Raw genomic sequence first — 15795 nt, 5'->3', positions numbered from 1 at the left:
AGTTTCAAATAAATAACCCAGGAGGTTAATTTAAGAGCTCATACTTCTACCTTAGTTGTTTCTAGCTAGTTCTGTTCATTCACAGTTGTATGCTTTACAAACTTAGCACAGTGGTAAATGTTTTGTGAATACGTCTCTCAATATTGTGATTGTATCCCAACGTGCTCACCAGCTATTGTTCTAGTCTGTGTATTTTACCACCCGTGGAAATGTGATAAATCGCACACTTTATTTTGAAAGTTTGATGGCAGTGCAGGACTCCACATTTCTATTACCTGTAACACAGGGAGTGAATGTATGGTGTTGTGGAGAAAAAAAGTCTGAAAAACAAAAAGATGGAACACGTCTCCCCCGTTTCTAAATGCGTTTATCCTTTGTTTTATTGGTATTTAGTAGGGTGAACAGTCGGGAAAAGACACCGATCGTTTTGGTTCACCCGAGGTAATGTATAGTTTGTTTTTAAATGATTTTAGGCAGTTTACTTGGTTTTTCATGTATAATAAACTGAGCGTAGTAGTTTTGTTTTTTAAATAAACTGTCTGGATTATGTTTTTTTTTTTGTGGTCACGCTGTTTGTTTCTCATTTTTATAGGAGACGCGTTGGCCACTTCTGTTACTATTTTAATTTGGTTATTGTTTGTTTCTGTAATTTTGCTTTCGTTTATTTTTGGCCCTTGTGTTTTTTGGTGTACACGGTTTGCTTTAATTCGGGGGTTTAACACTGTCTTGTGTGTTTTCTTATTCTTGCTAAGGAAAGGAAAACACCCGAGTTGACTACTACTCCCTACTAGTGTTTAATACAGTGTATGCTAATAAATCCGAGTGCAAACCTTTGTGGTAAAAACAAGTTAACTATCTGACGCTGCAGTGTTGTGTTTGAAAAACAAAACAAAAACAAACCCCTCTAAACTAAATATTAGGAAGTCTGTATTCAGCCTCCCTGAGATCATACTGTCCCCTGGTGTTTGTGTGGTTATAGTTATTCACGATTTGGTTTGAGCACAATTTAAGATTTGTTTGTACTTTTGTATTCTTATGATTTCGTTGTATTCAGTTTTATTTTGAAACTCTTATTTTGTATTCATTGTTCACTCTTCCCTCCAGGCGCAGCGGCATCTGAGAGGGGCTGCCCTGACATCCCTGTGCTTTACCAAACCTACTCCAGCTTTCTATTAGGCTGAACCTATTGTAGTGTGTGGTTTTTATTCTTAATGAATTGCATGATTTGTGAAAACCAAAAAAAAAAAAAAAAAAAAGTAGCACCAAACGACACAGGTCTGCAAGCAAGATGGCAGCCAGTTCTTTTAGGAGGATTACAACCACCATGAAAAAGTTAAGAGGGTTTAAAATATAAAACACCACACTGTAATAGGGGCCTTGCTTGAGGCAGCTGCACAGGCTCTTAACAAAAAACACCACACTGTAACAGGGGCCTTGCTTGAGGCAGCTGCACAGGATCTTAACAAAAAACACCACACTGTAACAGGGGCCTTGCTTGAGGCAGCTGCACAGGCTCTTAACAAAAAACACCACACTGTAACAGGGGCCTTGCTTGAGGCAGCTGCACAGGCTCTTAACAAAAAACACCACACTGTAACAGGGGCCTTGCTTGAGGCAGCTGCACAGGCTCTTAACTTTCTTAATGCAGGGTTTAGACGCGGACCATGAAGTTTGTGATGACTGGCCAACATACAGTAAACACTTCCCTGTCCACTGATAGAGCTCCAACAGCCTTGTTCAGAAGAGCCCCTTCCAAACAACTGCTGAACCCATGTTTCCAATCTCCTTTGTTTATCTGTTGTGTGTGTGCTGACCCAATCCTCATCGCACGCCACGCTTGCTCACTCACAGGTGGTCTGGCAGTGCTCAGGGCCAGCAGCAGATTTTAATATTTCATGTGAACGCACTGTGTCCTGGACGGGTTCATTGAGTCCACATGGTGGGCAGGAAATTGACTCTGTGAACATGTTCCTGAAATATGCAGCTTGTCACTCCCCCTCGGGGTGTGTGTGTGTGTGTGTGTGTGATCATGTGTATAGGGGTTGGTGGGGGGGGGCATGGATGTAAGGATGTGTAGGACCTTGGCCTGGAGTTTGCCAATAGAACATCATTCAATTGCCACACCGAAGATTATTTTATCTTAAGAATATAGGAGGGAGTGTTAGAATTTTATGGATACATTGCTGCAGATAGCTTGTTCCGTGGGGTTTCGGTCCAAAAGCCAGGGTATTAAATGTAGTCCAATCTGTGCCTTTTTAATATGTGCCATTTGATATTCAGACCCTAAGAATGGGCATTAGGTGAGATGCTTATTGATCCTGTGACCAGTTCTCTTCAGGCTACAATGGTCAAAGTCAGAAGCTGTTCAATGGAGCAATGCACGGTATATACCTGACTGTTTTGTTTCAACCGAAAAGACACCTGGGGCGCTGAGTGGTTCTTGCTATGAGGTCTCTAGAAGGCATAGAAAACAGTGAAAAGTCTCTAACATTAAACACTGTCAAACTTCATTAAAATAGTCATCAGGTACAGAGTCTTACATCTTGAATATGTTAAACTATTCCAGAACTCCGGCAGCCCAGAGAGGCTGTGCACATCGCCTTAATTATACATGTCAACTTGTACAAACATTTAATTTATTCAAGCTTATTTAAAGCTTGCTCTGCAAACATGCTGTGTGGTATCCATACTGGCACTGTGCCAGAGGTAGGGTCAAGGGATCAGTGCGCAATATGAAAAACTGCAACTTATCAAAACAGAAGAGGAACAAAGATAGACTGCAGTTTGCATCTGTAACTATGGCTGGTATAAGTCTGTTGTAGTGTAGCTGAAATACAGTTACAAGGCAGTGTGACTATACTGCACTGGTTTCATTCCACTTCAGACAAGAAGTTTAATCTGAGTGTGGCAGGATAGCGTCACGGCCCAAGCTGTTACTGACGGGAAACAGACTCGGAGACAAGGAGCTGCAGTTTAAGTGCGTATGTGAGCGTTTAATAAACACAAATAGAACAAGAAAAAAACAGAATCACGGTGGTGAAAATAAAAGGTTCAAGCAAAACAATACAGGGCATAAACAGTACTGTTTAGGCTGGGCTTCTGCCTTCACTTACACACAATTAACACACACGTAACACTCACCCAAGCTCCCTTCCCCATACAGAGGATTGTGTCTCCCAGGCGGCCACTCCCAAATTAGCACTCAATCGGGGAATGGCCACACCTGTGATTGTTGGCAGGGACAGATTTAACCCCATCCCTGCCAACCTTACACTTATTTACACCGGCAAGGCTTCCGCCCGTGTGCAAAAAAGTAAAACAACGAAATAAAAAAATAGAGCTGGAGGTTAGTAGCCAATACTGATTTATAAAAATGTTCATGTTTAACCATGTATGTTAAACAAGTTCTCTTCTTGAGCTAGTTCAGGCTAATAGCTGTCTATAATCCCTGGCTATTGCATACAATCTGAATGTAAATGTCCCTACATACTACAGGAATAAGCATTTCTCCCCCCCACAAAAAAAGTCAGGAACTCAAGGGGTTAAGATCGCTGTGAGCGTTCCAGTGCGATGTCAGCTTCCAGTGTCTTGCTGTGAGGTTGTGCAAGTTTTGGTCAGTTTACATGCTCTGCTGGAGCTTTGCTGGACCCAAGACAAACAGGTGTTTTCATGTTTCCCATGTGAAACAGCACTCCAACCTACTGCACTTTCCAAGATTCAACCATGCTGGGATTTAAACGCTGCCAAAGAGACAATAGTATCCACATGCTTTGTAATTCAGGGAACTATCATAGTTTTGGCTGTGCTACAGTACTTGTTCGTGTTTGTTGCACAAGTGATTCCTGCAGGCCTTTACAAAACATAGTTAGCTTATTTTAAAATGTCAGGACCTTAGAGAGTCATACCTGTTGCCCTACTTTGAGATACAGGGTCAATTTATAGGGTTTTACCAGATGAAAGGCAACATTCTCAATCTACCACAATGAATTTAGCTGAGAGTTCTAGTATTCTTACCACTCCATAACCACTAGAGGTCAGTACAAGCAAAGCAATTGAAACCAGAACCTTTCTTGTTCAGCCTAATCCCAGATACCCCACAGTATTCAGTGATAATCGAAAGCATGGTCTCAGCGGTGATGAAGCAGAGAGGTTAACCTCTCAAACAGCCCTGTGGTGCTGTGGGTTTGGGGATGGAGCACTGAAGGGGAAGGTCTGTTTTCCGAACAACAGGAGGGGAGATGGAGAGATAGAGAGAGAAATCTGGTGGCCACATGTCCCCCCTTAGACTGCCTGGCCTTTCCAGGACAGGCATTCGTGATAAAGACCTATACAGAACCATACAGCACACTGGGGCTTCAGCTCCCAGTTCCATCTATCAGTGTGTGAGTTTATGTTAAAAATGAAACCTGCTGTTGTTCTTAAAGTGCTTCAATTTGATTTTTTCATATCTTAATCAACTCCAACGTCTTAATGTAAACAACACAGCAAAAAGTTTACAATATAAAAAAAAACTTACAGCATGCACACAACCGTCAGCACAAATAGTCCATTTGTTTTAACTGTGACTAAAATAAACTGACATGTTTTCCAAATATCTTCTAGGCAGAAAGTAGCCAAATCACGAACCAGGCTCAGGCAGGAAACGCACATTATTCTGTCAGCGGTGACATTTCAATACTCCACCTTCACTGTTTGTTCATAAAAATGGAGCCTCCGACAATCCCAGTGCTGCAGAATAGGAATACTAACCTACAGCTCTAACATCATTGAAGCCTTATTCTACTGCACATAGCAACCCATATTCTGTGGGTTATAACCCACCTTGTGGCCATATTGCTACACATATATTATTTCAAGGTACCTACTAGACACTGTTATGTAAATAACGACTTATCTTGATTGTGATTGACCTTTCTTTTTGTCAATCATTATCCAGGGAATGTTAATGCAATTGACCCCAGGAAGCACAAGGAGAATAAAGAATTCCAACAGGAAAGTCTCTAAGGAATGTTGCTTCCAAACATTATGCTGTTTAATCAAGATACATGTTTGCTGATCTCCAGACTGTTTGCCCCACAGTGGGAATGGCAGTGCAATGCAGGTATGGTTGATGGAATCATATCATCAGGTTTGACTCCTTTGATAGGATCTCAATACAGACGGCCCACCAACCCCCGTTCCTGCTGAACACACGTGTCCTCATCACTGACAAGCATGTCAGGAGTCAAGTGGGGCCTCCTAAACTCTGATACATGGGTCAAGGGTCGCAGACTAATGGGTAAAAGTATTTGTGTTGTTTCAGAGAGTGAGAAAATGAATTTTTCTACACGGCCAAAGAAATGTGGTTGTGTCCTTTACAGTGACATCGTTTCCAGTAAGTGAAGAAAAAATACATGCTCTCTCTGTCTGCTCTGCTGTATTTTGATTCTGGATACTCTATCTCCCACCCTCGGCTCTGCTGTCCAGCACTCTTCAGACAGACCACACCCAAAACCATTGCAGATTCCTCCAGATGTCGTCAGATTTTCCATCTAAGCAAGTTCAAATTAGTGAAGGGTAAACTGTTTATTTAAAAAAACAAAACTTCAACTAAACAGAAAGACCATCTTCCTAACCAAGTGACTTTCAAAGTCATCGGGATCCCACTGACACCCTGCGAGAACCTGTTAAAAAAAAAAAAAAAAGCCGTAAAGCTGACAGTATACCTGGCTTGCTCCAACACCTATTGCTTTATTGAGTGCGATGACCGATTTGAGGTTTCCTAGCAACAGAGGAGGCGTGTGATCCTGCTACAACTTTCTATTTCTGAAACCTCCTGCTTGCTCAAGCACGTCAGTCAAAATAAGGTTCAGATATCCAGGTCTTTCAGTAAAACAATGAATCAAGATATTGCAGTATTGAGGGGGCTGGCTTACATGAAAGGGTATTGAATGAATTAAGAGGTTCATAATTAAAGTGTACAAAGAATTTGCCTTTGATTCTAATTGGTCTCTGTGCAAAGCTACACCGGGCCTATTGTTTTAAACAAGACTTTTTAAGGTTCATCTTCAATTACAATACAAACCTACGCACTGCAGACAGCGGTGCTCCCTTCTCTGTCCACTAGCCAGCCCACCTCACCCAGCTGTGTGCTGCTGCTGGTCACAATAAACATGGCACAAGACATTACTGCTCCAGCCTATTAGGATCAAATGTTCTTTCCCTGGTTTTCTGCTCTTTGGATCATTAGTCTGAGCGGTTTGTTATCCAAGCTACTTAAAAATATGAATTCTGCAGCTAATTGGCTGAAGGAGGGCAGCGAGTTACAATAACAGGAAGCCATTCATTCCCTGCCCTAATTACTCCTGACCCAAGTATTCACTAATTGATAACCTCTTCACTGTTTAACCATTAGCACAGAGGAGTAGTAGTACTTCCATTCTTATTGAGTGTGTTGGCTTGTGTCGATCTCAGCTTCTCAGCAGGGAGATGGACATCTTCACAACAGAAACAAAAACACAGAATATCTGGACTGTAAAGCCACTGGACGATCTAAGCAGCTGTTCATCCTAATTAGATGCTAGGTTGGTAAGTAACAAAGACATAGATCCCTGATTTGAAACAAGGCAGGGCTGTCCAATGGATGGCTGTTGAAGTCCCGGGTATTCAGTATGGATCTTTAACCAAAAAGCCCTGAAATAAGGTGTTCTGTTAGCAATGGGGCACATATGTTCTGTTGGCATGGACCTCAATACTTACTATTTACCACTTGCATATCAGCGATTATAAGTTATGATCAATAATTAATGCAAATTGTTCTGCATTAGTCATTATTGTCTTCCACAGCACTGCATCGATACAGCCCTCTCCCTAATAACACTTTTTATCTTCTGTTATTATTATTATTTATTTCTTAGCAGACGCCCTTATCCAGGGCGACTTACAATTGTTACAAGATATCACATTATACATTATTTCACATTATACAGATATCACATTATTTTTACATACAATTACCCATTTATACAGTTGGGTTTTTACTGGAGCAATCTAGGTGAAGTACCTTGCTCAAGGGTACAACAGCAGTGTCCCCCACTGGGGATTGAACCCACAACCCTCCGGTCAAGAGTCCAGAGCCCTAACCACTACTCCACACTGCTGCCCATCTGTGATAGAGACAGAATGATTCCTGGTGATAAATCTGTCTCCTGACCTGTGAGGGCGCTGTGTAAATGGAACAGAGTGCTCTGGACTGGATGGCCAGACAATTCATTCCCAGGGTTAGGCAGAAGTCGGCCATCTAGAAAGGGGGCGGAGCTACGGTACACTAAATCATCGACAGGAAGGGAAATGATGTGGCAGCCACGGATTGGAGGAGCGGTTGCAATCATTAACCAAGGGGTCATGATTGACGGTATAAAAGGGGACGTAGCTAAGGGGACGAAACAAATGTAGAGCCACACTGGCAAAAATAACTTTTTAAAGAAAAAACAACAGCAATATCGACAATTCTTTGCCATGTTTATTAATATACTTTACCATATCACTATCTTTACAAAGCTTACATATGCTTTACCATGTTTTATTATACATTGATATGCTTTTACTATGGTGAACTTTTATAATCAATATCAATCAATATTTATTTTATATAGCGCCTTTCATAGTGGACCACCATCACAAAGCGCTTTACAAGATAGTGAGGAACAATACATTAAATACAGTGAAATACAGGACATTGTCCAAGATGGAGTGAAAAATCTGATCTAGATAAGGGCTCTTACGTCATTTTAGCTGCCTAGCTGCATGCCTGCCTCGCCCAAGCTCACTCTGCTCCATGCAGGTTCATCTCAGTACAGATTTGCAGCTGCAGGTTGCTGCTCACCGACTTACCGCTACGATTCCCGTGGTAAAGTTCCTGGACTCACATCAAAGAGCTTTACATGATCACTGGAGGGAGAATCACTCCTATGTGTTGTAGGCACACTTTGAAGACGACAACACATTTCCATGAAAAGATCTAATTGTATTAACTTTGGTCAGTTTAATTCAACTGTAATTCTTTGTTTTATTTTGTGTACAAGAGTATCTGTATCACTTATTGAAAAATAAATCATTATAAACGTGAGGTAACAGTATCCAGCAAAAACAACTGTAAAGAACATTTTTACTTATTATAACCTTATTTAAGTGCAGTTTCTACATCACACAGGGCACTTTATATAAATATACACTTTTATACAATTAATTGCAAATTTGAAACATGAATTATGCTGGGAAATAGCCATACTGAGAGCCGCATATTGACAGAAAAGTGTTTGTGCCTGTATATTGGTGTGTATGTTTTAGTGTGCGAGTATCAGTGTGTGGTGGTTGCGAGTGTGTATATTTCAGAGTGTGTGCATATTTGAGTATGTGTGTGTGGGGATTGGAGTGTGTGTGTTTGAGTGTGTGAATGTGTTTGAGATGTGTGTGTGTTTCAGAGTGTGTGTGAGGTTTGGAGTGTGTGTGTGTGTGAGTGTTTCAGAGTGTGTGCGAGGTTTGGAGTGTGTGTTTAAGTGTGTGAGTGTGTTTGAGGTGTGTGTGCATGTTTCAAAGTGTGTGTCCGATTGGAATGTTGAGCTCCTTAGTAAAATGGCTCACTTGTAATGCTGCACTTGAGCTCTGACCTTGTTCTGAAAGAAGGCACCTGTGTGGGGTTTATTTTTTAAATACAAGTGGCACCAATTATCTTCTTTTCAACTTGAAGTGCTTAACCCCCCCGCCCACATTAAGAGGACTTTGCCTGTCACTCCTGGCTTCCTGATTTGACGAGGGGGGAGGGGGAGGGGGGGGGGACAGCTTCCAGACAAAAGGGCCTTTCAGACAGCCGCTCCGCCCCCCTAACACACCTGGACAGGTAGAGCCACTGCAGGGCTCTCCACGGCTCTTCAAAGACAGGGAGCAGCAGGGTCTCTGTGCACCAGTGTGGCTGTGTTTGCTGTGCCATGAGGACAAGCAATGTTATCCAGTTGTATGTCACCAGTTCTATCCACAAGTTATGAAAAGCTGTAGGGAAAAAAGGTTCTTACTCTGTCAGAAGTTGGACATGTTTAAATAGAGCAGCATGTTGTTGGCATGTGTCCTCTTACATCATTGACCCAGGGCCTTTCACATTGTAGAGAACGTGTAGACCACTGTGTGAGTAACTCATGGAACAACTGTCACCACTGATGACGCACCTTGTGGTGGAATAAGGTTTTTTTTTTTTTTTACTGAAACTTTTCCCACAGGACCTAATTGAATTTCCGAAAACACAAAACACTGATTTTTTTAAGTTAAATCTGTAAGAAACTAAGGCAAGCATTCAAACGTATTGGTTAGTGCTTTCTTCAGTGTATAGTACATGATACACATAGCTTTATCTTAAAATTCTGATCAAGCGTTTGAAGTAATGGATGAAGTACTGATTTTAAAATAAAATGTTTTTTTTAGTTTGTGCTGACGTTGCTGAGCAGGAACTCCTTGGAGTTTTTTTTTTTGTGTAGTAGGAAAGAATTTACCTGCCTGTACTGCGACAGCACTCAATAATGTTTAGAGTGAAATACATTTTCAAACATACAGAGCTGGATGGTAATTACAAGCTAGAAAAAGCATTAACACTAATGACCGGACAGTAGCAGGTCCAGGAGGAATGTGTTTACTGTAGCTTTGATGTGCCAAGCACCATGCTAGAGACTTTTTAACCTAATGTAACGATGACTGATATCTTTCAACTGATAGAAGTGATTAGGAGTCCAGGTTAAACGGGATGTGGTGCACTGATACACAAGCTTGAAGAAGATTTTTTTGGTATTTTTCCCAGAGTTTCTAAAGAAGCAATATATTCCAGTTTGAAAAAGTAAACCCAGCCCTGTCGCCCTGTCCCTGGGAAATGTACTGAAAAGCAGCAGAAGGAGGCGTTTGAAGCCAGCTGTCACAACCTTGCTGGCTGTTGTTTTAGAGGCCTTTTGTATGGCTGAGGGAAGAAAAGAGAAAAACAACACCAGGAATGTGTACAAGTCAGGACCCAACAGTAAATCCTTCGTCCATTTCCTTTCTCAGCAGAGCCGGGGGAGGAGGGGTGAGGGGGTGTGGGTGGTAAAGAACCTCAGCTGACACTCTGAGCTGAGCTGGGCCTCGGGACCCTCTGAGCCTTTTGGAAATGGGATGGGACCTTGCTGTAGACAAGTTATGGGGAAGGTGTATAGTTTTACGACTGGGGCAGTGGAAAACTTGGAGCCGTTCAGCTTTTCTGAACATGATGAAAAGCAAAAAACCTGCAGTTGCATATCCAGTTTTTAAACAAGTTTATAAATCAGATACAAGACAATTTTTTTGAGGCAGGGTTCCCCAGTTTGGGTGCATAGTAGCAGAACCAGGATTTCAGATAGATATAGCGATGCAAGGCCATTTAGGACGCAATCTTAAATTGTATCCTAAAACAAACGGGAAGCCAGTGTAAAGAGACCAGAACTGGTATTATATGTTCAGCTGTCCTGGTTCTGGTCAAGATAATTTTCTTAAGATAATTTTTTTCCCCAAATAATTTCGAGTGCCCAATTATTTCCCCAATCTAGAATGTGGAAACAGTTTTTCCTCAATTTAGAATGTGCAATTATATTGCCCCACCAACAGCTCAGGAGAACAGAAGGTCAGTGGGCATCCTCAGATCCCACGACCAAGCCAATTGCCCTGCAGGTCTCCGCTAGTAAGGTGCCACAGTTTTATGGTGAGGAGTATGGTGACTATTTTGCCTCTCTAACCTGTGAGTCACTCAGGAACCCCCTGATCCAGATTCTTGTGGCAGCATTTTCAACTTATTGCACATGCTGCATTACAGTAATCCGCCTCTCAACACCAACCTGAGAATGGGGTGGTGTGACTCCAGCTATGCTGCTCAACTGGTAAATGGAAGCTTTGTATGAAAAAGGGCTGAAAAAAGTAGATCATGGTCAAAAACAACTCCTGAATTCCTAATTTTCAAAAACACCCCCTCAAAAACATCTAACAACTAAAATAAAATGCAGGGGTTTTACAGAGATTCATTTTAATATTGGTATTGCAACACATGGAGAATGATCAGCATTACAGTGCGGATCTGCTGTTGGTTGGCTGCACTATACCAACACTGCTCCTGCATTTTAAGATCACAATAATTATGCTGGGACTGCAGTCTTACTTGCAGTCTTAAATTGCAGTGATTTAAACTGACTATACTTTCACAGCTGTTGTTTTTCTTATAACGGCTGAAACCACATTCCTGTTCTTAATGCCTTTCCTTTCCAGCGCGGATTAGGTCATAACCTCTAGCTAGTGTTAACATGGTACTGATTCTGAGCTCCATGGCTTGTTTTCATATTGTCAGATAGCCTTTCCCATGGTGCTTAGGGGATTGATAATGGGATGCGAAGCCTTTCACTTGTAGGTCAGCAGTGCGATTGCAGACCAGCTCAGTGGGGATTGAAAGTCATTGCCCCAGTGGTCTCAACCCTGTGCCTTGTGCACTTGAAAATGAGACGCACCACTACGAGTATAATTAGCATGCTTGCCGACAGACTGTCCCCTGAAAATGTAAAATATTGGATACATCACCTCCCATCATCTCTACCCCCCTAGAGAAAGGTTGGTATCTCTGCAGGTAGTTGCACATCGACGGGGCGCCACCCCTGATCGCTCAGTTCAGACCCCCAGACTTCTCAATAGAAATCTTCTGAAATAAATACATGAAAAGAAGGTCTGACCTGAAGCCCTTTGACTATGGCTGGCATGAAAATGTTTTTGAGCTTCGATTCAACTGCCCTGTCTCCTCAGCAGAAACCCACAGTATGTTTAAATGATCAATATATCCGTGTATTAAAATCAATAGAAAATGTGAAGAACCATCGCTAGTCGCTCTGTGTTCTGAGTCTGAATGCAACAAGGTGGTGTAATGGAAAACCCCAATGGTAATGATAGAGATAGAGGCTGGTGGTGACATGTGCTATTTCTACATGGGAGGAAATTAGGGAGCAGCACAGAACTGGCATGAACCTGTTACAAAATCTTTCCTGAAAACCCCAAAAGACATATTTGTTCAAGTAACCTCCCCCCCACACACACACACCCATCTCCTTTTCTTATTAAATACGCATATACTTTACTGCGATGATGTCATACCTCTTTGTCCTCATGCCAGCTGACCTGAGATTAAAGCACAGTACCACAATTATGTTTTGGAGAGTAGAAGGAGAAAATATACTGTAATTACTAATAGCCTGTGCCAAGTACTCGGGTCATGCTAGTATCTGTTATGATAGGGCAATTTTGTGTAAAAATCCTAGTACTTGTAATTAGTAATTTATGGTTTACATAATGAAGAAATTAAAGTATGTCCTAAAGTAATTTTATTTTAAGATACAGGATTTTGACCCGTATTGAAATTGGAAAGTAAATGCTATGGGACTCAAGACTCCAGGACCTAATGCAATACCGAAGAATTTCCGATTGGCTGTTGTGATTAGTGTCTGGACTTCAGTCTACAGTATACGTACTGTATATACAATACTTTGCATCTTAAACATCCTTGCTAGGCTGCTATTCTTCCACCACATCTCACCACCCAGCACAATATTCTGTATTAGCAGATATTATTAAAACACAAACGTGAAAATATATTAAACGCTAAAAATATGAGTTAATCCAGCCTTTCTTTTGTGGAGTATTTCCAGTTGATAATAACTATAACACCTCCTTGGCTAAGGACAGCATAGTTTGGACTGTATAATCTGTTATTTAAAAAAAAAAAAAAAAACTTTCCAGGGAATTTGTTTGTTACAGCAATCCCCACAATGTGGTGTCTGATGGCTTCCTTTCTTTCTCTCTCTTTCTTGCTTTCTTCTTTCTTAATGTTTGTGAAGTTAAATAGGCTCCTGACACGCAGCTTCATGAAACATGACCTTTGGTGTTCCACTACTTGACAGATAATATTTTGCTGAATCCATGTACCATTTCGATCATGAATCCCATTACTGGTGTCTTGAGCAGCCCAACTGTTAAAACAGAATGATTAATTAAAACCATTCTACTTGAAAAACAACCTTCGCCCCTCATGCAGCCTGCAAATATGTGGTGTTGTTCACAACTGGAAAGAGGTATCTTACATTGGTAACATTCCTGATTCCGATTAACATTTTTGTGGAAGACGGAGAAGGTATTTTACTGCTCTATATCAAAGCAGGTGAGCTCTCGTGTTTCTGATCTGAGCTCAGCCCTTTGTGAGCAGCGCAGGTGCATGTAATTTATCATTTCGAGACAGATGCTTAAAATCCCATTAACACATGCTGTAAAGTGAGCGTTCACTGTTCTGACTTTTCAATGAAGTTCTGTACAGTACTGTGAGTTCTCCTGTTTTTCATTCTCTTGCAAAACAACATATGATACTCCACAAGTCACGAGGGGCCTTACTCATCAAATACTTCCGACTCATTTTGATCTTTTTTGGTTGTACATCAACGGTATTCACTAATTCACTAATTGCTGTAAAAAACTATTTCTTTTATGTTTCACATGCAGGCGAACTTCCTGTGATTCTGTGATTGCGGATGGTTTGTGTGCATGTGTTCTGTTTCTTATTGGAGTTGGGACAGAGGGTAAGAGAAGCTTCTTCAAACAGAGAGTGGTGAGGGTATGGAATGGGTTATCTAGTCATGTTGTTGGAGACTCTTCTTCACACAGAGAGTGGTGAGGGTATGGAATGGGTTATCTAGTCATGTTGCTGGAGACTCTTCTTCACACAGAGAGTGGTGAGGGTATGGAATGGGTTATCTAGTCATGTTGTTGGAGACTCTTCTTCACACAGAGAGTGGTGAGGGTATGGAATGGGTTATCAAGTCATGTTGTTGGAGACTCTTCACACAGAGAGTGGTGAGGGTATGGAATGGGTTATCTAGTCATGTTGTTGGAAACTCTTCTTTTTTAATATTACATGATAATGACAAATTAAAAATCGTGTTTATTGTTTGTTATGGTTACTTAAAATATAGTAACCTATTTACTTTTAAGGGTCCGATTCTACATGCATGCATGCATGTAACTGTCATCTCCCTAGTTCCTAGGTTTAAAGCATGGCCATTTTCAGCTCCTAACTAACCCACATTTTCATGTCATTTGATCAATCCTAGATTGATCAAATGACTGCGATTGTGGGAAAAAAACTAATTTCTCAGGAGCCACATGTTTGAGATAATTGACTTGATTTTTCCAGGCTGTCAACAAAATCCATTTTTATTTCCTTAATGTGTGAAAGGAAAAACCCAGGCTGAAGCCAATGGTAGCTAATGCTTTGAGGAGAAACTTCTTGGAAGAAATGGTAGAATTGTCTCTCAGATCTGGATTAGGGTACTGGAAGAGGAAATCCCTGCTGTTCTCAATAATTTTGAATGCAAATATTAATATCATATACAGCACTCTCAATAGGACAAAAAAATCTACATTATAGCTGGTTTTGGTTTAGCATATCCTTGTGGGCTATAGGCAGATATTTTAGTGTATAACTAAAAATACTAATAATACGATCCTGGTTAAATAAGAGAAAATGTAATTTATTAAGACCACTGGGCAATGTATTTCCTAACAGGTATTGCGGTTTCTGCCGCTGATTTTAATTATTCTAAATGTTACATCCCAGTGGATAGATATCTTTCCATTTCAATAGAATGATACTAGAACCCTGAATGTGTTTGTATGTGTGTCCAAATTCTATTATCCTTATCAAATGTTTTTACATGAACACAATCTGAGCTGTTCTTGTTAAATCAATATTGCAATCTGATCCGTTGACAAAAGGAAACATCCTAGAACAAGACGGCCCCTCTCACCCCCCTTCTGGACCACACATTCTGCACTGTGTCTCCACCATGGAAGATGTTGTTTTAAATCACATTAGTAACCAGGCTGTAATCACATTATTGCACACATGGAGATTTTGACAAGTAGAAAAAGTCATGTGTTAGAGATTTGGCTGCGCTGGAGTCCAGATCCAAGATGTGAGCTCATTCTCCTGACAATGCTCTGCACCGTTCTCCTGATTGTTGTTGTTTCCGGGGATTTTAGGAGTAAAAAAAAAAAAAGTATAAATATAAACTGGTAACTATACCACGGAATGACCCACGTTCTTGAGTTCCAGTATTCACAGTATCAATATTATTAAAAGGAGGACTTTCCTGGGCTTGCGGGTTCATTGTGAGTTGCCTACTTGTGAGTATCTGTACGAGTTCATGTGCACATGGCTGGGATTGTGTACCTGTTTGTATGTGTGTGTGTGCGTTCGTGCATGCGTGTGTGCGTCTGTGGGTGTGTGTGTGCGTCTGTGCGTTCGTGCGCGTGTGTGTGCGTCTGTGCGTGCGTGCGTGCGTCTGGTGCGTGTGTGTGTGCTTCTGTGCGTGCGTGCATGCGTTTCTGTCTGTGTGTTTGTGTGTGCGTCTGGTGCGTGTGTGTGTGTGTCTGTGCATGCGTGCGTGTGTGCGTTTGTGTGCGTGCGTGCGTGCGTTTGTGTGTGTGCTTGCGTGCGTGCCAGAGCGTGTGTTTCTGATCATTCCTTGGTGAGTATTGGGAACGTGCTCCTGTGTGTTTTCACAGCCAGCCAAGGAGATCACATTCTTGGTAAGGTTTTAATTAAACAGAAGTTTAAACTTGTTTTTCGTAATATCAGGATGTTTCTACATTGCTGTTGTTGGTTATTTTTTTAAATTTTTTTTTACATGATTTTGAAACGGAAGTATTAAGTGGAAGTGCCCGGGGTGGTTAACTGGAAAAAAA

The 15795-nt window shown here is 41.3% G+C and overlaps 1 long non-coding RNA gene across 1 annotated transcript; it reads left to right on the top strand.

Annotated features, from left to right (window-relative positions):
- Positions 1–97: 97 nt before the first annotated feature.
- Positions 98–1635, top strand: LOC131698541 (uncharacterized). The gene is made up of 2 exons (XR_009307625.1): positions 98–441; positions 1105–1635. It is a non-coding gene; the product is annotated as an uncharacterized LOC131698541 (long non-coding RNA).
- The last annotated feature ends 14160 nt before the right edge of the window (positions 1636–15795 follow it).

This window comes from Acipenser ruthenus, chromosome 18 (assembly GCF_902713425.1).
Source record: "Acipenser ruthenus chromosome 18, fAciRut3.2 maternal haplotype, whole genome shotgun sequence".
Classification (NCBI taxonomy): Eukaryota; Metazoa; Chordata; class Actinopteri; order Acipenseriformes; family Acipenseridae; genus Acipenser; species Acipenser ruthenus.
The sequence above is the reverse complement of the archived record's forward strand: the minus strand, read 5'-3'. Positions and strand labels throughout refer to the sequence as shown.